Source organism: Zeus faber (assembly GCF_960531495.2).
Source record: "Zeus faber genome assembly, chromosome: 4".
Classification (NCBI taxonomy): domain Eukaryota; kingdom Metazoa; phylum Chordata; class Actinopteri; order Zeiformes; family Zeidae; genus Zeus; species Zeus faber.
The window spans coordinates 26,405,667-26,414,346 of NC_137191.1; the positions used below are offsets into that span (position 1 = coordinate 26,405,667).

The 8,680-nt window shown below is 45.9% G+C and overlaps 1 protein-coding gene across 1 annotated transcript in view; it reads right to left on the reverse strand.

Annotated features, from left to right (window-relative positions):
• Positions 1 to 6,861, reverse strand: part of tnrc6c2 (trinucleotide repeat containing adaptor 6C2) — a gene marked incomplete at its 3' end in the record, with an annotated part of 51,486 nt that extends 44,625 nt beyond the window's left edge. Inside the window, exon 1 of the mRNA XM_079999791.1 lies at positions 6,687 to 6,861. The remainder of the gene's footprint in view (positions 1 to 6,686) is intronic.
• Positions 6,862 to 8,680: the final 1,819 nt, after the last annotated feature.

Here is an 8,680-nt window from a genome sequence, read left to right on the forward strand (position 1 = left end):
AAAAGAAAAGGGAGATTCAAGGCCACACACACACACACACACACACAGCCAATAGACCTGAGTAGTCTTTCTGCCTTTGACTGCTGCTGCCCTTCAAACTATCAAAAGCAGCAACGCCAAACTAAACAGACCTGACAGCAGCAAAGTGCGTGCACGCAAGCACACGGGCGAGGGAAACAGACCCGTTGTGAGGTTACATCCCTTCAAGGTTACTCTGACATTGATCACCTTCACACACACACACACACACACACACACACACACACACACACACACACACACACACACACACACACACACACACACACACACACACACACACACACACACACACACACACACACACACAGGACGAGGCAAAAACAACATTAGGCCCTTTAAAGAGGAAAAAACTAGTACTAGTCGAGGGAACTGAGGAAGCTCTGGCGTGAGGAAGAGTGAGAGTGAGCAGACTTGGTGAAGCGGACAGACAGACAGAGAGATCGTCCGCCTCTCTGTTCAATACCTTCTCAATACAGAGGAGCGTTGAAATAAAGACAACAGGGAGAAAAAAGGATCACTTAATTTTTGGAGGGGGTCAGAAATTTGGTGAAACCTTAAGCAAGCCTTGTTTGAGGCCGGTGAAGGGGTGTTGCAAATATTTTGCTGGGTTTGAACATTTGAAAACCTGGAACAAGGCCCCTTCACCGCCATGTCCAGACACCAGCATTTAAATTCATTTTACCCAGTTTAGGAAATACTGACCAGTCGTCATTTCGGCAAGACAAGTTATTTGATCCCAAGTTAATAAGCATTTTCCTACCAGTCAAGCCAACTATGCTGTGAAATGACAGCCCAGCTATTTTTGTGCTACAATAATCCAGAAACAAAACAAGCAAAAAATATAATTTAATAAAAATAAAAGAGAGAGAGAGAGAGAGAGAGAAAGAGTGTGACAGCAGCAGCGTCCTGGAGCATGCCTAACACGAATCTCAGTGGGCTCTGAAAAGCGCTCCTGAAGACTCTGCACAGCAAACACAGTAAAAATAAACACTTCTGACTTCACTTCACGTTACATCCACATGATAATAGAGTCCGACCCGACGAGTGGAGAAAGTGGAGTGCTTACTAGTATAAGCCTTGGCCTGGATGTAGGACTAGGTGGGGCGGGCAAACACTGTTTACAGAGCTCTAACCAAGGGCTTAGCGAGCATCGCCGCCGCTTGTTTTGTGTTACGTAACGGCACAAAATACATCAAGAACAATTACAGTTGATGATAGAATCCCACCTTATAGTGCACGGCGGGATTCTGCGGTGCAATTCGGCAAACCTTTCCGCCTGATTTATCTCGCAGGTCGGCCATTCTTTGAGGTATTCCTTCTATAAAGTAAACCTTTGTCCATTTTTTTGGTGCTGCAAGGGAAGGGGCCATTACATAAAGCAGATCTCCCTCGCTCGCTCGCCCTCTCTCTCCCTCCCTCCCTCTCCCTCCATGCCTCTCCAATTAGGCGACACATAATGGAGGGGCCTCGGAGTGCTGGACATTCCCCTGGACCACCGCCAACGCTTACAGGCAGCACCTCGCTCCGCCTCCCCACCTCCGAGCTCCCACCCTGGACGGAGTTAACCCTGCTAGGGCCCCTGTAGAGCTGACCCCCCACCCCCTCCCTCCCCAACCACACTCCTCCTTCCCGCCCCTCTTTTCTTCTCCAGCCCTCCCCTGGATCGAGAGGGGAGTGGGGGGGTGTTGGGCATCCACACAGCTGCACACAAAACACCAGATAGAACTATCGGACCATACCAGGACCAATGTGCAACATGGAACATGAAGCATTTTTGTTTTTCTTGCATATATCAGAATATTGGACATTTTTGATTTTTCTCCCAAATGAAACCTCTAAACCTTGTGTTGCGAGAAGATTGTCATACGTTGGGTCATCATTAATTTATAGAACTAAAATATATCACAATAGCTTACTTTCATGACATTGATATACCACTAGAAGGAGATACATGGTATTCAATTGTCTCCTTGACTTATAGAACCTTCTTACAAACGCAAACAACACACAGAGAAAAAACCCGAGTGTCAAGAGTCCTGCTGAGCACTTGGAAGTATAAGGGAATATTCTGTTTTCTGAATTTATTCTGTTTGCTTTTTGGGTGATCGTTCCACTTGCGTCCTGGCTGTCCAACTGCTAATAGAGGAACACACGTCTATTACACACATCGACGCACTTAGGCTGGGTATTGTTAAAAAAAAAAAAAAAATACAATAACAGTAACAATACCAGTACCCTTAAAGTGATACCGATACCAATAGAGTCCTTCATTCAATACCTTTTTACTTCTACTATACCCATCATGTGAATGGAAGCATTCAGTTGCATAAGATGCCACCACTCCTCCCCATCCAAATGATTTTTACACAAATACATTTTTTAAGTGTTGAAATCATTTAAATATTAATTCAATTACAGTGGAAAACTGTACAATGGCGTATTGGGGCAGTGTAATTTTAAACAAATAAGTACAGGAGGAATGATTACAGCGAGGAAAAGCTCTTTCACTATTGATATTGAAACATTTTGAACCTATCCTTTAACAGACTGTTGAAGCTGCGTTAGTGAGCCTATCACACATCCCATTAAATCGAAAAACTTTTGCGGCGATTGGCTGCGAGCAAAACCATACGAATAGTCATTTTGTTTCTAGATCTGGTTACAAAAAGGATCGAATGCAGGTATCGTTTGACTGGAGAATTTTCGATACTACTTGGTATTGAGTTATTTTGGTCAATACCTTAAAAGGGTATTAAGTACAAATACCCAGCACTAGTACAAACACCAATTTGTTAAGTACAATACACTTAGGACCACACCAGACAGCAGCTGTCTAACAAGCATTCAGCCTCCCCACCCTGGCTTAGCTTAGACATGGCCCTCTATAGAGAGGAGAAGAGAGAGGGTAATGGTCTGGCAGACAGCCTCTTGTTGAGTCCAGTTGATTTCACTGTCAACACCCCCCCATGCACGCACAAGCACCCAGCCACCCAGCCACATGCACGCACAAACACACACCCTGTGCTGGGGTAGCAGCACCCTGCAGACGTATTAAGCGTGTTATCTTTCAGAACTGTGCCAGTTGTTTTAAAAGCCTCGTAATCACAGCTTAGTAAGTCGCGTGGCCGGGCCGGGGCAAAGGTCAATGACTGGGAAACATGATAGATGGCACAAGCCACTTTTCCCAAGCACAACCTCAGTGGGAGTCACCGCAGCCTGAGTCAACTCGAAATGTGTGGGACACGCGACTTAAAAACAAAACAAAACAAAAAACAAAAAAACAATAATAAAAGTTGTTATAGTAAAAATGAAAAAAACAAAAAAACGGTTAGTTTATTTGGAAGTAAAGCCTTTCCTTGAGGTAAGAAGGTAAATTATTATAGAGAATGGAAAGATGCTCAACTAGAACTAGCTGATATGGAATCATTTCTTATGCTTAACTATAGGGAACCTTTCACACAATATGGACATATCAAGATGGCTGTATTATTCTGACATACATCATGGTATCTGTATCATTATAATTGGAATAATTTAAACAGTTAAAGAATCTAGCTGAGGTTCATGGCAATATAATGGCTAGGGCAAGGTATGAGGTCAGGTATAATATCAGACTATCATTGTCACTAGTTTGTCCAAATCAAACTCAGACATCTTAATTTCATTACACTACGATAGCCCTTACAGAGATAATAATATCACCACACAGCCCCATGAAGAATTTCTGCTTTGGTGGTAACACAAGCTGAAACATAGGCTGTACCGGGAAGAGTGGGTGTGAGGCCTTGTGCGTCACTAGTTCAACCTGCAGTGGAAAGAAGGCTAATAACAGGAACCTGAGGATTAGGTTGGTGCTCAGCTTTTGTCCGTTTAGGGTCAGACAGCTCCAGGTTCCCCTTCACGCGGACAACCATGTTGTTCCTATTTAGTGCAATGCAGGTTTGCCAATGTCTGCCAGGCTACGGCAGCAAACTACATTACATTATGATGAAAACAAACACCACACTGCCAACAGCCTGCAGCCTTGTTTTCTTATCCCTAGGTCTGGAGGGAAAGTGAAAAAGGTCTTTGCGGGTCTTGTGCTTGTGGGTCATTTTGTTAGGACAAAAGAATTGATGTTGTTTCATGAGAATATGTTTGCTTGCGGTGGAATGAAAATTGGCTAATAAAGATGTCATTTCAAGTCTTAGCCTCTTGTCCTAGCAGACGATTTAAGACAATCCAGTTCAAACATTCTGCAGCAGTAAGGCTCCATACTAACCCCCGGGCTAAAACATTTGGAAGGAGGATCAAAAAAGATGGGCTGAAAAGCTGACGTCTTTATAACCCCCCCCCCCCCCCTCCAAGACCCCAAATGTTGCCCAATGCCTATACATCATACACAAACTTTGCCGTTATGCCCCCAATCCAATCACTTGCTTGGGTACCAGTAGCTATGGTGCTGAACGCACCGTGTCTGGGAAGGGCAAAGCAGACCGTATGGCACTCAAGAAAAAGCCGGCACCCTCATCCACCATCTCCCTTTTCACTTAGACACACACACACACACACACACACACACACACACACACACACACACACACACACACACACACACACACACACACACACACACACACACACACACACACACACACACACACACACACACACACCACCACCACCCCCCCCCCCCCCCCCTCCCCACCCCACCTCGCCTGCTGAAAAGATGGGTGTGTTGAGGTCTGGACCATGGCCCTGGCTAAGAACCAGGCTGTGTGTGTGTGTGTGTGTGTCAGCTGGACTTCTAGGGGGCGCAAGGGGCAGCCCCAGACCTGATTAACAACTGCAGAACATTAACCAACTGCTGGGGCCTTGGGCTTGACATTAATGGTCACTCTGTCCTGCAGAAAGCCTGCTAAGCATTTTCTGCTGTGGAGTGACCAGTAAATTCAGCAAAAGGAAAACCTATACCTTGTAGACGCTTCCATATGAACAAACACTCCACACCATTGCACAGTGGCTTATTTTTTGTAGTAGTCACACTCCTACTAACACCACACACACACACACACACACACACACACACACACACACACACACACACACACACACACACACACACACACACACACACACACACACAGACACAGACACAGACACAGACACACACACACACACACACACACACACACACTTCCCAGGGAGCATTTTTTTTTTTTAAATTTCATTGCCTCCATGGTGTGTGACGATGGAGATAAGACGATGACAGAGATGTCAGGGAGGGGAAGAAAGTGAACGGAAAAATTATGTTCTTCAATTAAGACGCTGCTGGGATATTAAAAGCCATACTCCAGCGCCTGGGGACAGGATACGGCAAGGGAGACAGGGGGCTGTTACAACCAAAGGCGACAGTCAAATCGCAACCCCTCGGCTGTATCGCAGAATACGGGGTGGGGGGGCGTGGATGCAGCTACAATTTCTCAGGATATGTGCAGTGGGGTTTTAGCTGAACGCCTGATAACAATGCATTCATGTGGCAAAGAAATTGTCTCTTGGGCTCGGTGATGTTGCAAAAAGTACCACAATATTTTTGGTCCGAACCCTCGACACGAACAATAATTTGATCATATTTTGGGGGATGACAATTGGTGCTTTGCCGAGAAATATCTGACAAACAATCCTGAGTAATGAGGATATTATGACCAAGCAGGCAATTATCACAGCAGCTAGAACAGTCCATGAAGTTCCTATACTGTAACGCCGCCTCCAAGACAACATTTATCTCGCGATATTACAACAACCAAAATCCCAGACGATATCTTGCCCAATCCTGATTGTTTTGCTTGTCGGATCACCACACGAGGAAACCTGAAGGGAAAGACTTCAAAAGGATACTCTCCATCTACCATCGCCTTAAGGAAACAACACTACAATGGCGCAGTCTAACTGATCACACCGGGTCCACTGACGTTCAATGAGCACAAACAAAACATCTCCAGAATACCTTGGAGCTCAGTCACTTGAGGAGCCCGACATAACATTACTCACACACTGGATCCAATCTGGCGTGGCTCGACCAATCACAGAGCAGCGGTGATATAACGCCGACCAGCACGTTTCCAATCGGAATCGGGCTTTAAGGGCCAAGTGCGCTTGCACATAGGATGAAATCGAATTCAATTCAGTTCCGGTTGTCAGTGACTATCAGTTGGCACGGGGCATGAAGCAAATCAAAATGAAAAGCAAATCACAATTTGGGCAAAAATGTTCACATGCGTGCAGATCTGTAATAGACAGTATTTACAACGCGCGCAACGGGGAAGCAAAATATCCAAAGAGGTGTGTGCAAATGGCAATGATAAATAAACAAATATTGAAAAATCGAATATTTACAGTGGGTGAATTAATTAATCGACTAAAAGATCCAGTAAATACTCTGCAGTCCATCAGACACGTTACTGTGTTACTGTACTGCATATACCTTCGATGTGGGATTCACTGGAATTTTTTGGGTCAAGTCAAATATCATCTCGATCAATTAGACACGGAAAAATGTGTGTGTGTGTGTGTGTGTGGAGGGGTTGCCAATGCAAGTGGCGGGCTACCAGACGGTGAAAAACAAAGCAGCGTATACATGTATTTGCATTTAAATCCGAACTCACCTGGAACAACAGCTTTGGCAGCTTTCAACGCGGGGTCGTATGGCAGAGAACCCCGCAGAAAAGCATCTTCTCCTCACAGTACCCGTAGAGATGGACCACGATCAGTCTTTTTTTTTTTTTTAGTGCGGAGGCAGATCACCCGAACGGGCGACCAAATACCGAGGTAAACGTTGGCTTGGACAGCCAGATGCAGACACAGCAATGACTTGACGATTTAGACCAACACACGATATTATAGGGAAAACGAAGCACCGCTAACAAAAAGAAAAACGTACTGGAATAATTGATTCGAAAAAGCAGCTAAAAATGATGTCAGCCAGCTAGTTGGCGTGAAGTCATCAACCGTAGCAAGTTGGTTGTTTTTTTTGTTGTTTTTTTACAAATGACAGAAATTAAAAGATAGTTGTTGTTGTTGTTATTTTTTTTTTTCAGTGAGTCGCAGACTGCGTCAGCCAGCTGGCCGACTAGTTTTAAAGTGCAAAAGAAACGGGTTGGTTCGGGTCGCTAGCAGGGCAGCAACCGCATCCCAGCGACGCGCCGGCTACCGCGAATAACGCGCGTTGCAAAAAACAATCCGGGGGAAATTACATTCTCGAAAATTCCAAACGCAGGAGCGGACGGTCATTGCGGGCGGCTCAGTGAGCTGTGTTTGACAGCGACCTCGCAGCCATTTTGTTCAAACTGACAACACCGCCTCTCTCTCCTCCGGGGGAGACCGAGCGGCTCGCGAAACGGACCAATGGGTGTTCAGCTGGCCCACGTGACAGCCGGCCCACCAATAGAATCCCAGAGCGCCGCCCCCCCCCCCCCTCCCCCAAAGCCCCGCCCTCACACGGAGAACTTTAGCGATGAAAGGTTTGACTCTTTTTTTCAGATTCGGTCGAGGCGAGACAGTAAGTGGAAAGAAGAAGAAGGAAAAAAAAAGATTCGTTCGAAGAGATGGTTCGACCCGTTGGGACACGGACCCCCCCCCCCCCCCCCCCCCCCCCACCAAAGAAAAGAAGAAAATAAAAAATTAGTATCTCATTTGATTTTGTCGAAATTGTTGATTGCCAACCGTGGACGGCAGAAGATCTTTTCGCCGAGTTCTCTCAAAGTGATTTACGTTCGCAGAGGCGACAGAGTGTCAACGACAAAAATATGTGAAAGGGTAAGTCCGTCGCATTCAATATGAATCATGCCAAATGCCTCTGGCTTTCATTTAGTCCTCACTAACTGTTTTCAGTTTCGGATTCAACGACTCACTCGCTTGCCCACTATTTTGCCTGTGTGACTCCAGACTCCTGAGTCAAATAAAAATATTCGTTCGCTACGAACGGATCGTTCACGGGTCTTGCGTCTCCAGAAGTGACGGGCAGGCAAATCACATGTCCAACGTAATTGCTGAGGCAGGGAGCTAATAGCCCTCGCTGATTTTAAGCAGATCTTTCGGAGGCTTCACTCTCCTCGTCAAACTGTTTTCTGTCCATTTGTTTGCAGCAGTCGGATTTATGAAAAGTTCCGATGGTATGAAGCAACCTAACGTGACACCCGGAACAGCACAGTGCCTGCACAGTGATACAGTCCTATAAATAAGGTGTGATTTAATACCTCTATTTGGAAGGATCGCATCATAAAATTCATTTCAGAAAACCCATCCAGACTGAAGTCTTAAGGGAATGTGGCAGGTTATTTTTACCCGAGATAACCTTTTCCGGAAGAATCTTGTGATCACATGATGTTCACAAACCCGGGGTGTTAATTCCAGGCTATTCAGCGAGTGATGGATGCGGTCGCCTCGCTGACCCCTGAACCGCGTCTTCAGCCGGCTCAGAGGAAGGGAATGCGGCCCCCGTCCATTCTCTCCCGGCCCCATTCTCATGGAAATTACCGATACGTACACGCCCGCGCACAGACACGCACACGCACACACACACACACACACACACACACACACACACTCATTGCTGTGGGAACAGGTTAAGGCTGTGGTCCACAAAGGGGAAGGCTGACCA